This window comes from Schistocerca gregaria, chromosome 1 (genome assembly GCF_023897955.1).
Source record: "Schistocerca gregaria isolate iqSchGreg1 chromosome 1, iqSchGreg1.2, whole genome shotgun sequence".
Taxonomy (NCBI): domain Eukaryota; kingdom Metazoa; phylum Arthropoda; class Insecta; order Orthoptera; family Acrididae; genus Schistocerca; species Schistocerca gregaria.
In genome coordinates, this window is record NC_064920.1 from 160,027,677 (window position 1) to 160,047,601 (window position 19,925).

Genomic DNA, 19,925 nt, shown 5'->3' on the forward strand with positions numbered 1-19,925 from the left:
TTTAGACACATGGTTGAAGGTAGACATTTTACTCTGATCACAAATGACACGCCACTAATGTTTGTCTTCCATTAGTGGCAGACAAGGCATTACCACGCGAGTTGCACCATTTGGACGTCATTGCAATATTTACTATGGGTATTCCATACGCTGATGGCGAGCACAATTGAACAGCAAATATACTAAATCACATTGATGCAATTGTGGAGGTGTTGACTTCATAGCCCCTAACAACTTCTAGGAAGGACACAAAAAACTGTAATATCATCAAGTTTACACCTCCAACATATTATGATACCTCACTACAAAGTATCACTATACTGCATCACAAGATCGACCATTCGTTACAGCAGATTGCTGACAGCAGGAAATTTACTTTCTCCGCAGCCTCTCATACAGGAGAAAGCGTTGCTATACAACTAGTGAAATAGGCATTTGTTTCGCCATGTTTCCAGAGGGATCGCATGGCACTTTGTCACCAAGTGCAGTGCTTGTCAATGAAACAAAATAACTCAGCACTTTACAGATCCTCTCGGTTCCTACATCCCATTGAATAAACGGTTTGAGCATGTCCACATCGACATTATAGCACTTTCACTACCATCCAAAGGGAAATAGTAATCCCTGAAGCCCATCCAATGAGAGATATAACAGCAGCACTGTAGCGACGACTTCCTTTCGTGACTGGATTCCACACTCTGGCGTCCCTCTCCATATCACTACTGATCAGGGCAAATACACTCAAGCTCATAAATAATTGCAGAATGTGGTGCCACACAACATGACACTACACAGAACTGGAGCTAATAACACAGGCACATAGGGAACACACACGACACAGGTCTGTAAGTCCACAGTTGCAAAACAGATCCAAAACACATGTGCTACAAAACGCCACTGTTTCCTGCGCATGTACACCGACATCAATATGGGATGTAATCACCATGCACATGTACACAGGCCGCACAATGGGTTGCCATACTCTGGATCAGGTGGTCGAGCAGCTGCTGGGGTATAGCCTCCCATTCTTGTACCAGTGCCTTTCGGATCTCCTGAAGTGTCCTAGGGGTTTGAAGACGTGCAGTGATACGTTGGCAGAGAGCATCCCAGACGTGCTCGATGGGGTTTAGGTCTGGAGAACAGGCAGGCCACTCCATTCGCCGGATACCTTCTGTTTCAAAGTACTCCTCCACGGTGGCAGCACGGTGGGGCCGTGCGTTATCATCCATCAGGAGGAAGGTGAGACCCACTGCACCCCTGAAAAGGAAGACATACTGGTGCAAAATGACGTCCCAATACATCTGACCTGTTTCAGTTCCTCTGTCAAAGACATGCAGGGGTGTACATGCACCAATCATAATCCCACCCCACACCATCAAACCACGGCCTCCATACAGATCCCTTTCAAGAATATTAAGGGGTTGGTGTCTGGTTCCTGGTTCAAGCCAGATGCAAACTCGGTGAGAATCATGTTCAGACTATACCTGGAATCGTCCATGAACATAACCTGGGACCACTGTTCCAATGACCATATAATGTCTCCTTGACACCTGGCTTTACGGGCTCTCCTATGACCAAGGTCAGTGGAATGCACCTTGCAGGTCTCCAGGCGTATAAACCATGTCTGTTCAGTCGTCTGTAGACTGTATGTCTGAAGACAACTGTTCCAGTGCCTGCAGTAATGTCCCAAGTAAGACTACCTGCAGTACTCCGTGGCCATTTGCGAGCACTGATGTTGAGATATCGGTTTTCTTGTGGTGTTGTACACTGTGGACGTCCCTTCCTACAGCGCCTGGACACGTTTCCTGTCTGCTGGAATCGTTGCCATAATCTTGAAATCACACAGAGGGCCTGTGCTACGACCTGCTGTGTCCGACCAGCCTCCAGTCGCTCTAGTATTCTACCCTTCATAGCGTCATCAATATGTGTTCTTTGAGCCATTTCAACACACAGTCACCATTAGCATGTCTGAAAACGTCTGCACATGCCTCGCTGCATCATACTCTGACTTGCACCAACACACCTCTGCGTATGTGGACTTCTGCCACCGTGCGACGACTGCAGGTCAAATGCAATGCATGGCCATACCCCGAGACGATTTAAATTCGCAAACCGTCCACCAGAGCGTTGTTTCACCATGTATCAGCACTATCCTTAATTTAAGAGCATGAGTGTAGTTCGAGTCTTATGTCTCTAAAGCACTATAAACACTGCTTAGCATGAACCGAATTCGAACCTGTGCCTTCAATTCCGCCGCTGACGATGTCATGGAATGCATCCATCCCATTGCCGAATAAAGGCCTGACACAGATGCTACGCCACGGAACATTGGACTGACAGTCCCACTGTCCTACTAGCCTTCCGATCGGCTTTCAAGTAAGACCTCAAATGGTCTCTGACACGTGAAACAATATTGTTGAAATCCTCACCTTTGTGCAACATTTAGACTTGCAGATTCCCAAACTCTGTCCAGCTGTTTCAAAATAATGTTCCATACAGTGACCATCCATTTCAAATAGCTTGAAGCACTACAAAGGCTTTAATCCAATACGATGCCCTTCAGAAACCTCACCAAGCACAACATAATGGTCCATACACAGTACTGGCACACCAGGAAAAAACAATATCCGTCGACAGACTTAAGCCAGCCTTTCCACGGCTGAGATTCACACCGGTTCAGGAACAGCAGCTAACACAGAGTGATCTTTTATTCATGGGGTACCACAATCGTGTAGAATGTTTTGAAAGATTTCCGCCATTTGGCTGTTAATTGTGAATTTATTTTATACAACTATGATTTCTGCCTTTGGAGACATTCTCAGTTGCATGTTGATATATTAAAATATACCTGACCTGTGTGTGACATGTCATCATTGAACAAACATATTTCTGATTTCGTATGTGTAGACCAGTTGTATTACAGAATCTGAATACATGTGGAAGATACATAATACGGGTGGCATGGTGCACAATGAGATACCATTAACACACAGTACGGTGTACTGAACGGATGATATATTTCTGTGACCTGCATTCATCATCATCACTTCTGTTCCTCAATAAATGAACAGTCAACAGTCAAATGACAGAAATTTCTTGCTACCTACATGCGATTCCTTCAGGACACTGGATGTACCTAGTCTTTCACCACTGCAAACTATGCCTTCTCGAAAACCTCCTGTCACAACTCATTTCGGGCGCACACAATGTAGGATTAGAGATGGAACAAGATGAGGACAGTAATCCTCTACTACGTTTTATGTGCATGTAAACTCTTTGATTATTCGTTTTGTCTCTGAATTTCAAAGAAATGATTGATAATAGCCGTTCTTTGCCGTTTACAATTATGTAATGTAATCAGCTATGTATGTTACATTTAACAAATTGTATTTTCACATGTCATACACTAACATCCAGCTGCAACAATCACTAACCTACGCAAAAAGATAATTATTGTAAAAACTTTAAAGTTATTTTATATATGTCTTTTAGGAGAAAAATATATACTTTAAAAAGAGCCACTTCTCTTCCTTTTACACTCATCAACTGCTGTCATTAGCTAATGCACTTCAACTTTACACAGACTACTATTATCTGGTTATTCATCTAAGCTGTTCAACTCAGTCGTTTGTGTAATGCAACATAATTCTGTTTTCACCAAAAAAGTGAAACAACTGCACCAAGAACTTTGGAGTATTTTTCAAGGGTTTATAAGAGATACCAGTATCAACTTCAGAAATTGCAATGGAATTATAGTAATTTCTACTGCTAGCATCATAGTTATAAAAGAGACAAATTGAATGGCGTTTCACTCTTCATAATCTGACTAGCTGTTTTGGAAAAATTACAATTTTATAAGTTAGAACTTATTTGTTTTGAACATCAAACTAATTGACATTCATGGTATTATATGGAACTGCCACATAAGACTGCTGGGGTGCTTCAGTTTGACATAACTAAGAGAATCTACATACAAAAGTTGAGTTGTTGAGAAGTAATTAATTCAAAACTGTTTCTAAATAGTGTAGCTAAGGGTATCCTGAGATAGCCTGCACTATTGCCAGATTTCCCTCCTCCCTGTAGGACATCAGGGACGATGTCATGCAATGTTGTCAGACTTCGCTCACCTCTCTCACATAGGTTAATTGCCCCAAGTATAAAATGGCAGGAAATCCAGAAGTTACCAGGACATTAAAAATATTCATGGTTTCCAGACAGTCCTAAGGCATCATTGTGGCAACAGGTCAATTGTCCTATGGGTAAGTAGGAAATTGACCCATTAGTATCCAGTGTTGCATTGATGATATACGTAAAAGGACAGGACATTTATTGATTATTTGGACAACAATGAACTTCTGTAATCCTGTTATGTTTGTTTAAGGATTTTTAATCATCTGTTCTTTCTGTCTTGTATTAGTAGTTTTGACAAACAGTCTGCTTCTGGTAACAATTAGCAATAGAATTTAAACATTTCATTCTACTGCAAGAATTTCATTACACCATGGATCAGAGTAAGAATAACAGTCAAAATATTGTGTCCTTCAATGTCAAAAACTGTAAATAGTTCAATAAAATAACATTCATGTGTCATTTATTAAAACTGGTGTAATGATACTTGTATCACATGGACTCAGCCTACATTTACATTGTTACATAAAAGTAACACTAATCGCTAATGGGAGCATTTTAATCATTTTTCTATCAATTTGACAAGTGTTTTATTAGTTTTAATTTGTTAATTTTTTTTATAGAGAACAAGGTTTTTGTAGCATGGGACTGTGGGAATAAATGATATCACACAAAACTGCCTCCTTCCATAGAAGAAAAAATAGAGATATATGAAAGAAGCCCTAGTCATTCACCTAAATGAAACCAAAATGACCTGATTCTTTATAAATAGCATGACAGCTACATTGTTTATGCTGCACCAAATACAAAGGTACCAACCCAGTAACTAACGTTAAACATACTCTCGATGGTCAAGGAAACACCATCCATCCTGACAGAATATAACTATAACATAGGTGGAACTGATTGAATGGATGAAAATGTGAATCAGTGCAGGATGAATATTTGTAGCAGGCAACAGCACTAGAATCTTTGTAGTTTTTCATTGGATACCACTGCACATTAAATCTTAAAACCCGAGAGAAAAATTGGAAATGCAATCTTTCACATACATTTTCTAGTAGAAATTGTGCTTCGGTACTTGTGCAGGTTTGTGACGTTAATGCAACGGCCTGAGCGAACTCTGTGGGCCAGTACATTTACGTATGCTTCTGAACTCCTTCTTGTGGCTGTGTATACTTTTTGTTGCTTCCCCTTTCTACTGTGCCAGTCATGGATGGTTTGTGGGAAGAAAGATTGGTGCTAAGCCTCTGTGTGTATCCAAATCTCTCAGACTTTATATTCATGCTTTTTTCACGAGATATAATAGGAAGAAGCACTATATTAGTTGACTCTTGCAGGAATGTATGTTCTCAGAACATTAACAGTAAACCATGCCGTACTGCAGCATACCTTTCCTTCAGTGTCAGCCACTGGAAAAGGCTGAGGATCTCTATGACGCTTATACACTTCCTAAATGAACATGTAACGAAACAAGCTGCTTTTCTTAGGATTTTCTCGATTTCCTCTATCAAGCCTAAATGGTATGGATCCCAGACTGATGAGTAATTCAAGCATTGGTCGAACAACTGTTTTGTAAGCTGCCGCTATTCTTGATAGACTAAATTTCACAAGGATTCTTTCAATGCATTTAAGTGAGGCATCTGCCTTGCATGTGATTAATTTATGTGGTCATTCCACTTCAAATCACACTAAACATATACTCCTAAATAATTGATGGAAGTAACTGCTTCCAGTTATTGCTTTGTATTCGTTTAATAATGTAATAAAAGATCTTTCTGTCTATGCTTATGCAATAAGTTAGACTAGTTTATGTTGAGGGTTGAACATAAGAAGTCAAATAATGTGAAATTTTTTTGTTTATCCATACTGTCATAACGAAATGTATCCATCCAAGCATAAGATAAAAAAGAAAATAGACACTTCGATAAGGGACAAAAGTAAATAATACTTAGGTAAGTGAATAGATTCAGATAGAAGTATCGATAAGTACAAAATTATATGTCAGTTGTTAAAACAGTAGATGTTTGATGAGTGAAGAAGCTCCCTCCCATTAATTTCTCTCTAGTTCTGTCTTGAAATACAGACATAGGTAGCCCTAGGTGTACTGGCTGATCTTTTACTTTGTATTGTCCTGAATAATAACTTGGGATGATTATCAAAAGTGTTTACCATTAATGTAGTCACCTATAGATTGTTCACACATGTTTTTATGCCTTATGTTTTAGGAGGTGTGTCAGGAAGAATAATGTACATTGTTGGAAAGTAATAAGATCAATAACAGACAGTGTCTCACTGTTTGTGCATTGCATTAAAAATAGAAACTGCATCTTTAAGTACAAATTCCAATACAATTTTAATGCCACTACTTAACACTGAAACTAAAGTAACACATTTCATGGACAACCTGCTTATAAAACAGCAGCATGTTCATCAGCACCCACTCACTGATTAGTAAGTAACAGCCAATTAATTTCCTTTGGAGGAAATCGAGTTAACACTAAATCGAATAATCAATATTTTAAGATGTGTGGATGAAAATGGTCCTGTGCTGTGTCCTTCCAACAGCAAAACTTTAATTAATGCACTGCATAGTATTGAGCAGATACAATTAACTTTACCATTTTTAACACTTGCTTATTACTGCCTGACAAAGAAGATATTACAGTGGCAATGTGCAATCGGACATACTTAAAGAACTGTAAAAGTATTATAATTTGTAGATGTAATATTTCCATCTATGACAAATTATATTTGTGTTACACATAAAAGGACTATGAGATGACTTATGAAAGAAAAAGTAAAATAAAAGGCAGACAAAGAAAAAGAAGAATGAATAAAATTATAGAGGTTTATATAGTGTAAAAATACAAAAAATATAATTATGGAGATAAAGCTATCAGTGGATAAAACAATAGTTTATCAAGTAAGAACGCATTTGGTTTGCTTCTTCACATCAGATACCATAAATGTTGCAGTTTCCTATCATTGACTGTATCAACTTGCAAACTGGGAAAAGATTTAACTACAAGGTTTGTTTGATGTAGAATTTATGACATAAAGATGCCTGCTTGCACACATATTGTAGTTAAGGTATAGATTTTCACTCTGCAACAGAGTGTGTGCTGATATGAAACTTTCTGGAAGATTAAAACTGTGTGTCAGACCGAGTTTCGAACTTGGAACCTTTGCCTTTTGCGTGCAAGTCTCGGTCGGGCGCACAGTTTTTATGCATCAGGAAGTTTCATATCAGCGCACACTCCCCTCCAGCGTGAAAAATTCAGACTGTAAACATGCCCCAGGCTGTGGCAAAGCCATGTCTCCACAATATCCTTTCTTCCAGAAGTGCTAGTTCTGCAAGTTTTACAGAAGTCATTCTGTGAAGTTTGGAAGGTAGGAGATGAGGTACTGATGGAAGTGAATCTGTGAGTACAGGTCGTGAGTCGTACTTGTGTACTCGGTGGTAGAGCACTTGCCCATGAAAGATAAAGGTCCCAATTTCGAGTCACATTCTAACACAGTTTTAATTTGCCAAGGAAGTTTCATATCAGTGCACAGTCTGCTGCAGAGTGAAAATCTCATTCTGGGATAAGTAAAATACAAAATATTGTACGTGCAATCGTACTGATAATTTGGAGATTGTGTGTTAACGTAGGAATAGGAAAACAACTAATAGGCTGTGATTTATGCGTCTTTGAGCCATAATTAATCTATATGCATTATAAATACACCAGTATAACAGAGGTGTAGGAAAATGGCGCATTACATTCCACGACTGTGCTGTAATCAGCAATTCTGGTATTTATAAGCCCTAAAAATATTTACACAATTCTGCGAAAAATCGACATCATGACATAATACTTAGTCCAAAGTTCTTGAATTCCACAGCATCAAAATTAACAGCGAAACATTCGGTGACATCAAAAGTAGTGTGACATCGGAAAATTTCAAATCAAAAAGTCAGATTTCCTTCCAGCTGACTCAACAATATAAAACCTAGGTCATCATGTGCCTAGAGGCATAGTTTTCGGAAAAAGAGCGATCTCAAAGTGCGCTTGTTTTGTTGCGAAAAGTATGGACAGATACCCTGTATGATAAACTATGGGAGCAAACGACGATACCATGTCCTATCTCACTTAGGAGATGTAAAACGTGAGTGTGGAGTGTAAATTGAGATCACAGTGGGTCTTTTATGCATAGCCACCCGGAGTGCCCACGTCATATCACGGATTGCGCGGCACCTCCTGCTGGAGTGTCGAGTCCTCGCTCGGGCATGGGTGTGTGTGTTGTTCTTAGTATACATTACTTTAATTTGGTTTAAGTAGTGTGTAAGTCTAGGGACCGATGACCTCAACATTTTGGGCCCTCAGGAATTCATACACATTTGAAAATTTTTTATGGATAATAAGAAGCGTCAATTAAAAGAAAACAAAAAATTGGCGTTTCAACACATATGGTAGACCACAGTATCTTACCCTGCAGCTGGTGCAGAAACGAGGAAAATGAAGTTATGAAATTTGGGGACCCTGAACCTCTGCAATTACCAACAATTTCAGTTTTGTGTAAGGCAAAATGTAATTTTTCGGATGACTGGATGCAATCCGATTGAAAATTTCAGAGTCATGAAGTATGAATTTCATGCCAGTGAAGTTCATTCGATTGTTCTAGATCTATTTCACGTCTATTATTGGATGAATGAACAATTGCTGTGATCAAAGAATATCTGTAATACATTTGTATAGATGGGACGGACTCATTAGTACAAAACCTGAGGAAACCAACGGGAGAACTGAGTTCACACATCTATCTTTATCATATCGTCACAGAATCCCCAGATTCCAAACTGTCCGTTTTTCAAGTATTGAGGGAATCTCAAAATAAAAAGTCGATACAAAACTGATTTAATGAGATTATTCGCGTAGGTTGCAAGCACATTATAAAATTTCTAGTGCCAAAACAAGCTGGAAGCGATTTCGACAAAGTATTGATGGGTTCTATTGTAAGGGCGTTTGGAGACTGTCAAGATCTGAAATATTATTTATCGTTATGTTTTAGTTGTTTGGTCGGCTGTCGAATGCGCTGCCACCACGTTTTCTACGCCTGGATGTGTCCCATTACGTTAATATAATTTGTAGTTGGAAGGAGATAAAAACCCTCCATCGTCTTGTGTGCACAATTTGGATAATGGTTTTTCTCACTACGGTCAGGGACTTCAATGACTTTCAAGGAGTAGTGAAATCTGCCATCATATTTTCTAGTAGCCAGATGTATGTTATACACTGAGACGAGTATCTCTGTTTGGCTGAGAAAGTATTTAAGAAACTGTGCTGCATAATGTGAGGAGAACTGGACATTTCCAAGATAGATGAAACCGAAGAAAATGCCATCAAAAATGAGTAAGAGACTGAAACACTTGAGTGTTTCGATGACAAAAACAACAGACATGATAACAAATCCGGAATTGTTGCATGGTCAGATTCGTTAGGTAAGGTGGTCTTAAGAGAAGCCGAATGTGGGCACTTAGCACAGACAGATTATGATATCAATCCCTATTATGTCTAGCTACAGTGCGACGAATCGAAGCAATCTTTCATAATTTTCCCCTTTATTATTGTGTTATGATACACACATCTCAATTTGGGACTTTAAATGTCACCTCATCTGCAGCAGAGGGTGAGTTCAATGATTTGAAACATAACTTGTTACAAAATGAGATTCGTACAGTGGGAATTAACAAATTCGTAAATAATCATTTGAAATTTTATCAGGTCTTTGGCCAAAGGAGAAAAAAATGACTGTATAAACGCTGACCAGCCCAGTATTGGTTACCATTAACAGCATGAAGTGGAAATGTCAGTCAGTACCTCATCGAATGCACGTTTAATGTTACATAATCTCTAGAAAAAATGAACGAATTCGCATTACCAGACTCTGAGGTGAAGAAATCAGAGGTGATAACAGAACACCCAGGAAACTGTATTGTGGAAGATGGAGTGGACTCATTGATAGGAGACTTACATGAGTTAACACTTGAAGACAATTGGCGCAATTTAAATGGCGCCAAAACATTAAGTGTACATACTTACATTCATGTCTGAGTTAGGGATGGCGACATCTTGTAAAACTAGATAGGTCTACACCAGTATTCTACTGAATGGTAAAATCGTGGAGTCTATTAGAGACAAAGGCCAAAGATTTGTTGTGACTAATACTTGTGGATTTGACAGTATTGGGCAGTACTGGCTATCGCATGTACTTATGATATTTAAGCAAGGAAATACAGGTATATATCATTGAAGCCAATTCAAATATTTGTAATTTGTGCGAATGGGATTTTAAAGATGAGTGCAATGGGGATCTGACAGAAAAATGTATCAGATGTGAGAGAGAAAGAGGGAGAGAGTACTAAGGCCAAACTACTACTCTTAGACTTTAAAACATTAGCAAACAGGGATACGAAAAATTATCAGAAGCTATCGAGCTCAGAAATACTAGAGAGACGCGAAAAATATGTCCGAGTTGTAACTGACAACTCGAGGTAAGTGTCAAATACCACCTGCATTTGTTTCTGGAGCACATAGAAGATACAAACGTCACAATGAGCATCAAAACATTTCCGTACACTATGACTTTCAGCAGTTCTACATACCCTTTGGTAGGTATGGTTAATTACTACATAGGCTGTAGTGTAAAATCAATAGGTTATTATACTCCCATTATTAAATTTGGTGAAGACTGGTATGAAATTAACGATAACAATATGAGATCTACATGTATAACTGAAGACCACTTGATCAACCAGTCTTTTGTGTTAATGTCAGGATGTAGACACAGCATAACACCAACACAATGCATTAATTCTTGTTTTACTGAAACTGGCACCTTAAGAAAGTGACACAACTTTCAGAAAACATTACCAATTACAGACAATAAGGAAATTAGCAAGGATAACATAAGTAAATGATTACAGTAACATTAATGTAGGTTTTAACATAGCAACTAAAGTCAATCATTACATTTTTCTGAAACTGAGTTGAATAGTTATTCAAAAGGATAAAAGAAATAAACTGAACACACTTCACTTTTCGTTTAACATTAAAGTTATTACGATTATTCTATTTCAGTGAAATATATATTGCTATAAATATAAATAAGTTGAAAATGACAACATGTGAAAAATGTAAAAAATTTAAAGAAAGAAAACAAACAAAAATGCACAGTTAAGGAGGAGATAATTACTTCTTTAACGCCACAGACATATGTAACTGATTGAAGGAAGCCAAAAAAATGAAAAATTATTTCACTTATAAAAACTAAAACGAACACAACAATTTCAAAAATATGTATATTAAAATAACATAAAAATGTAATTTTTTTAATGTGAAGATAATTGACTACCTGCACGTAGCCTTTCCTGCATGCTCTTACACTGATACTTTTCCCTCATCAGTGAGACAGTAACCAATACAAATTGAGTGAAAGCTCATGATATCTCTCACTTAACTTCTGCTTAAGATTTAATTCAGAGGGTTGCCATTTTGGAATAGGATTGCAGCTTTCTAAAGTATTTTTTCCCTTTACCACCTATACAAAAATCCCTCACTTTTGTTACCTCCTATTTCAGTATAATTTATTTGCTGGCACTGTTGTTCAGAACAATTGTAGTAACTCTGAATAAGCGTAAAAAATGCCATTTTTTCAAAAATTGACGGGTGGTTTTGGTACCCATTTAAACACTATTTGTCCAATAATATTATTGTTCTGAAGCAATGTTCAGAGCAACTACAGCAACTCAGAGCAAGCATAAAAAAATTAGATGTCTCAAAATGTGGGGGTTGAGAGAGTAATTGTTTTGCTTCCCATTTGAAAACTGTTTGTCTAAGGATGTCTTTGTTCTGGAGCAACTACGGCAACTCAGACCAAGCAGAAAAAAATCGATTTTTCAAAAACCGGAAGCTGGCAGAAATCTGTTTCTGCTTCCTATTTGAATACTGCTTGCCTGAAGATATTGTTGTTCAGGGGCAATGTTCAAGGCAACTTCAGCAGCTTAATGCTAGCATAAAAAATCCAATTCTCAAAAAGTGCGAATTGTCAGAAAATCTGTTATTGCTTCACATTTGAAAACTGTTTGTCTGAGGACACTGCCATTCTGGAGCAATGTTCAAAGCAACTACAGAAACTCAGAGCAAGCATAAAAGCCTAAAAAATCAGATTTTACAAAAGTCTGTCTGCTAAATGAAGTGAAACAGTTGGTTCCACTACTGCAGGAATTGTAGCATATGGCTGATAAAAAAGACTACTGTTTCACGAATTGGCAATTTAATGTGCTTGATTTACATAAACAACACGACAGAATTCGTTAAGTACTGACGTGAAATGTATATTATTGTAAATAAACAGCATTATTTAAAAAACAAAAATAGTCTCAAATGTCCGCAGTAGTGGATACATACGGGGGGGGGGGGGGGGGGGAGAGGGGCATGCGGAGCCTACCACATTGCTACCCACGCTACTGTTCCCAGTCAGCCCACATGCTGTTTGTTCCTTTCTGTCGTCAGTAGACTCGATTCCATCAATTTCTCGAGTAGTTTAATAGAACTTTCTTAAACGTTGCATTTTTTTATTACAGTAAAAGTAAAGGTAGCTCCAGATATCTTTAGCGCTCCCTCCTTGACTTTTTCTGTATCTACGACTGGCTGTCCGTCATATGCTCCAGATTCTCAAGTACCAGATTGAAAAGATGAAGTACAGCTTCCTTTGATAAGCAAAATCAGATATATTGAGGTAGTGATATATTGAGATAGTGAACAAAACGCCAGAAATGCATATTTATTGTATTATGGACATACACAGTGTACAATGCATAACAACAATGTAGCTCATAGTAGTTCTTGATATGTTAGACATTTCAGGATCTAAGCTAGCTTCCTACTTTCGCAGAGTAGATAGGAATGGAAGAGTAGTTGCCACATTTATTAAAAACTGCCATAAATTCAAGAACATTGACATTAATAAATTCTGTTTAGAGCAGCATCTAGAAGCATGTGCAACAGAAGTAGAGTTCCATAACAGATCCTATATAATAGTAACTATTTACCGAACACCTGCAGGAAGTTAGAATCTATTCATAAATCATCTAGAAGCTCTTTTGGGTTATTTAACAGGAAGAAAAAAATTCTGATTGCTGGTGACTTTAATACACATTTTCTAATGCAATCTTGTAGTAAACATTTACTGCAGTTAGTAATGTTGTCTTTCTATCTAACTCACACTGTAACCTTTCCAACTACAATCACTAAATCCTCAAGGACAGCCATTAATAACATTTTTATAGACAAATCAAAGGAACAAAATCATAACATAGAACCTGTAATAAATGGACTATCAGATCATAACATGCAGCTCCTTGTATTAGATGTAAATTCTAAGCAGATTATCAAGACTGCTAAATCTGAGTACAGGAGAGTATTCAATCAACCAAAAACTGAGTGTTTTAGAAAACTGCTCAAAGATATGAATTGGAAAGAAGTTTATAGTGCTCATGACATGAATGAAAATTATAACACATTCATCAACAATGTCAGTACCATGTTTGAAAACTGTTTTTCTCTAAAAGTTACTCAAATTAAACAGAGGTCTATAATAAAACCATGGATCACACAATGAATAAAGATTTCCTGTAAGACAAAAAGGAAAATGTATCTGTCGACCAAGAATAGCTCAAATGCTGATGATTTAGCTAAATACAAGAAATACTGTAAAATATTAAAAAACGTAATTCAGACATCTAAACAAATGAACTACGAGAAGAAGATAGCAATGTCAGGGAACAAAATCAAAACAATATGGGATATAGTGAAAGAGGAGACCGGTAGAATCAGAAAGGAACAGGAGCAAATAGCACTAAGGGTAGATGACACATTAGTAACCGATGGGCATAGTGTGGCAAACCTATTTAACAAGTACTTTATATCTGTTACTGATAGAATGGAATTGTCAGGATCAGTAAATAATGCCCTTGAATATCTGAAACTAGCCTTTACAAATAGCTTCAGATACATGAATATGTCACTCACTTCACCAAAAGAAATAACTTCCATAAAAAAAATCTATAAAAACAAAGCATTCTAGTGGCTACGATGAAATATCAACAAAGTTAATTAAGGCATGTTCTTGTGAGTTTAGTACAATTCTAAGTTACTTGTGTAACCAGTCAATTATAACTGGGACATTTCCTGACTGGCTGAAATATGCAGATGTTATGCCTCTATTCAAGAAAGGGGATGAAGAGATGCCGACAAACTACAGACCGATTTCACTTTTGCCAGAATTCTCAAAAATTTTAGAAAAAGTAATGTACAGGCAGCTTCTCAACCATCTCACAACAAATAACATGTTATCAAGAACACAGTTTGGGTTTCTGGTGGTGGTGGTTAGTGTTTAACATCCTGTCGGCAACGAGGTCATTAGAGACGGAGCGCAAGCTCCGGTTAGGGAAGGATTGGAAAGGAAATCGGCCGTGCCCTTTCAAAGGAACCATCCCGGCATTTGCCTGAAACGATTTAGCGAAATCACGGAAAACCTAAATCAGGATGGCGGGAGGTGGGATTGAACCATCTTCCTCTCGAATGTGAGTCCAGTGTGCTAACCACTGCGCCACCTCGCTCGGTGGATTTCTGAAAGGTTCTGATATCGAAAAAGGCTATTTACACCTACAGTGAAAATGTACTTAATTTATTAAATAACAAGTTACAAGCAGCGGGTGTTTTCTGTGATTTGTCAAAGGCATTCGATTGTGTACACCACAACATCCTTTTAAATAAATTAGAATTCTATGGTGTCACAACCAGTGCTGCAAAATGGTTCAAGTCATACCTTGCTAACAGGAAACAAAGGGTGTCAGTGCAAGGGACAAGTGAATTGAGTCATCAGTCATGATCAGAATGGGAAGAAATTACATGTGGTGTCCCACAAGGATCCATCCTAGGGCTATTGCTTTTTCTTCTGTACATTAGTGATCTCTCATCAGTTACACTGCAAGAATCAGAGTTCGTTTTGTTTGCAGATGACACAAGTATTGCAATAAATAGTTTGTCGAGTTTAGTTCTAGAAAGATCTGCTAATGATATTTTCATGGATATTAATAAATGGTTTAAAGCCAACTCACTGACATTAAGCTTCGAAAAGACTCACTATATGCAATTCAGAACCTGTAAGAGGTTTCCCCCCAGAATATGCATAAAGTACGAAAAAGAGCAGATAGAAGAGGTCGACTGTCTTAAATTCCTGGGATTACAACTTGATAATAAATTCAGTTGGGAGGACCACACCATAGAACTGCAGAAACGCCTTAACAAGTCTGTATTTTCAATTCGAGTGTTAGCAGATGTAGGCGACATAAAAGTGAAAAAGCGTGCATACTTTGCCTACTTTCATTGCATAATGTCATATGGTATAATATTTTGGGGTAACTCTTCAAGTCAAACAAAAGTTTTCAGAGGCCAAAAGCGTGTAATAAGTATTATTTGTGGAGTGAAATCATGGACGTCTTGTAGAAACGTCTTCAAAGAACTGGGTATACTAACTACTGCCTCTCAGTACATTTACTCCTTAATGAAATTTGTCCTAATTAATATATCTCTTTTTCCAACAAACAGCTCAGTTCATACATACAAAACCAGGAACAAAAATGATCTGCACAAGAACTTAAAAGCACTTACTTTAGTTAAAAAAGGGGTCCACTACTCAGGAACACTCATCTTCAATAATTTGCCAGCAAACATAAAAATTTTAGTTAAAAATAAAGATCAGTTCAAAATTAGCCTGAAAGATTTACTAGTGGCCAACTCCTTTTACTCCACTGACGAATTTTTTAATAGAAACAAATGATGTATTGTATATATTCATACTATTAGTATTGTTATTTCAGCTTTAAAAAAAGTGACATGTTCCACATTACGAGGATCTCCTCAACACGGATCTATGGAACGAAAAACAAATCTAATCTAATCTAAAGCGACTATCGCCAGTCTAAATGCATGTATTACAACAGCGCATACAGTTCTGCTGCAGTCTCACAAAGAACTAGGGTGTCAGTTCTACACTGGAACAGGTAGCAAAATATGAACAGCATACACACTGACCACCGAAACAGAGATATTGTACATAATTTAGCTCTAGCCCGTGCCTCATGTGACGATTGCATGCATCGCACTGCCGCATTAACATGTGCTATACTCTGTTCATCATAAGAATAAACCTGATGTATTCAAACACAAATGCGATGATTGATTAGAAGCCGTAGTACACGTACACTGGTGATGTTACACTCTTGGTAGTAGGTTCCACTTATGTTTTAGATATCTTATTACAAAGTTACTTTAAATGAAACTTTAAGATATTCAAATGTATTAACAGCCATCAACGTTTTTTATTAATCACTCTTTAGATACGTAGTTTTTATTTTAAAAATCGTGCACAGTCACAGCTTCTGCAGTGCTGTTAATGTGCAGTATGAAAATGGCTGAGGCTGCATAGTGAAACACGTGCATGGAACACGGTTAAAACGTGCTGAGAAATAGGCTGTTCTGAATGCTTTTCATGAATATACGAAGATCGGCTTTGATTTTTTCTCAGCGTCGTATATAATGCAGTTGAAAGACATTACGATACTGAATGCGTAGCGCAGTCGGTAGCGTAATGGAATGTGAACCCATCGGCTGTTTGTGCGTTGATTAAAATTCCGCTCGACGAACGGTCGGAGCGCTATTTTGTGATCAACACCCACCTTGGCTTGTTGAAGTTTTGCCACCTTCCATTTGGTTATGCTTTGGATCCTGCTATTTTTCAATCTTACTTGCAACATTTGTGTGCCAATGTCCCTGGTTGCTCAAACTATCTGGACGATATGGTTGATACTGGTCGAACCCCTGATGAACATTTGCAGAATTTGCGTGCCTTCTTTACTGTACTTTTACAGTACTTCACACTTAGATTCAGTATTTAGGACATATGATTAATGGACAGGGTATCCAGCCCTCACCATCACATCTCCGTGCAGTTAGAGACTTGCCAGCACCCAGGAACTTGAAAGAACTTTAGTCTGCATTGGGCAAAACTACATATTATATTTGGTTTATACCAAATGCAGTGCAGATTGCAGCGCCTTTGCATCACCTTCAGTGTAAGAACGTTCGTTTTGTTTGGTCTTCGGAATGTGACGCTGCTTTCCACAAACTCAATTCTACTTTGTTGAGTGATCGCAGTTTGATGCCTTTCGATCCCTCCAAACCAGTTGTTTTGGCTGTCGATGCATCTTCTCACAGCATCGGAGCCGTTCTCTCGCACCACATTAATTCTGTCGATCGCCCGATCGCTTTTGAAAGAAGCTTTACCTATTGTATATGGAGTGACAAAGTTTCATGATTTTTTGTACGGCGAAAGTTCTATTTGGTCACCGATCATAAGCCTTTGACGTCATTTTGCACCTGTCAAAGCCTGTTCTGGCCCGTACTGCACAAAAGTTGCAACATTGGTCTTTGTTATTGTCTAAATACAAATACGAAATCTTGTTTCGGCCTACGGCCCTGCATGGCAATGCTGGTGCTTTGACTCGTCTCCCTATCGATCCTGACGAAATGTTTGATTCTTCTGAATTGTCATGCATGTTTCGTGATTCGCAAGATAAGAAATTAGCTGATGGTTTTCAGGTAGATTTTCGTCGTATTGCTTCCGCGACGGCGGCGATGCTGCTCTGCAGATTGTTTTGAAGTATACTCTATTCGTGCTCAATGGCCTCCATCTGCTACGCAGATTCTTGATCCACTCTTTCGACATTACTTTGCGCAACGTCACAACTCGTCTGTATACCACGGTGTTATCTTGCTACAAACTGACAATGATCAGTCTCGTGTGGGTGTATCTTGTTCGTTGCAGTCGCAAATCCCTCTCTTACTGCATGCTGGTCATTGGGGTATCGTGCGGATGAAGCATCACTGCACTTGGGTTGGCATTGATAAACAAATTTAGAATTTGCTTGCCAATTGTCGCTCTTGTGCGGAGCATTAATCTGCTCCCCACCAGCGCTTCTTTGCGTGGTCGACTCCTACTGCGCCTCGGCAGCGCTGTCATATTGATTTTGTGGGTCCTTTCTGGAACACCCTATGGTTGATAGTCATTAATCACTACAGCAACTTTCCTTTTGTTGTACCTATGTCTTCTACTACATCTGCCAGTACTATTCGGGCTTTGACATCTTTTTTTTTTGCATTGAGGGCCTTCCTGAAGTTATTGTTTCCAACAATGGCCCTCCGAGTTTGAAGAGTTCTGTGCAGCCATCTGACCTCAGCGCCATTCCACCTCCAGTCGAACGGCGAGGCTGAACGCTTTTTACGTATGTTGCTAGTTGCATACCACGCACTCTCTCGAGCTCGCACTCTGGACTTTCCTTGCTTCATATCGCTAACAGCCGCGAGGCACCCATTCCCCGGCGGAATTGCTACATGGATGCGCCTATCGGTCGCTCCTGCAGCTATTGCACCCGCCGCTATGCGCACCCACTGCTTCACCTCGTTTTGGCTTTTCGCCACATGATCAGATGATCTATTGCATTTTCTCTGGCAGGCAGAGCTGCGAGCAGGGGCGCATTCTTCGCCAGCTTGGGCGCACCTTATTTGTCATGTCTGGTCACTCCGGCACTGTCAAGTGACATCAACCAGATACCAGATCTTTTCGTGCCGTACTCGGTTTTCTGCCGCTGGTTGTTTTCCGGCGGCATTGGATGCCATGCAGGTTCCGCTGCCTCAGCCCACGACTACGCCGACAGCACCTCCTCCACTCCCACCAACGCCACGGGCGCTCCTGCGGACGCCACCGCCGCCGCTGCCGGTCCGGTCTCCTCTTCGACCATAGATAGTATTTATGGTCGAAGGGTCCTGCAACAGGCGGGCGCCTATCGCCACCGCCACGGCCCCACCTCCCGCCGCCGTCGTCGCCGCCGTGTTCCTCTGAGCTGCCAGAACCGATTAACACTGAGGCTGCTGTCACGACACCGCTGTCGCCATCGCCCATGGAGGTTGTTGCACCCTCTCCTCATCCGATCATATCCAGTGGCGGTGCGCGGCCTAGGCAGGTTTTCCACTAGGCGTTTTCCTTGCCCCCTCACGAGCCATTCGGTGTCGTCAGTGGGCAGTACGCCACGGCAGCTTCGCTGTCCGCCCCCTCAGTTACGCTCCCACTGGGTCCCTCCACCTGCCGTCGGAATCCCTACTCAACAATTGTGTGTCGTTTCAGGGGGGAGGGATGTGGTATCGATAGCTGCGATGCCATGGCGTAGGTACAAGTTCTTTTGTTGGCACTATGGCACCGACACCGACGACAGCGCCCTCTAGCTCGCGCTGAGCAGCTCTACGAGCGCCGCTCCAGATTCAGCCCGTTTGTTCGCGAGCTGACGACCAACCAACATTGTTTCATCTTCATCGTGGGGGAGCCACTACAGAATTTGTCTGTGTGAGCTTTGATACATCCAGCTTCGCACCTATGTGCTCATCTTTACCAAAAGTTACATACATGTCATTGACTAATATTCTCTATTAAATGTATTTTTATGTTAAAAGCAGTACCAAGATTTTTACCTCACCTGCTCCTACTCGCTTCCTACATTCCGCCTACCCTTTAGTTTACAGAAGCAGACCCACGTGCTGCCCTCCAGGCAGGATACAAAAATTAGTGTCTTGTCCTATGATTTTCACTAGAAAATCTGTGACTTTGAACCGGTACCAGAATATTCTGTCCAGAAC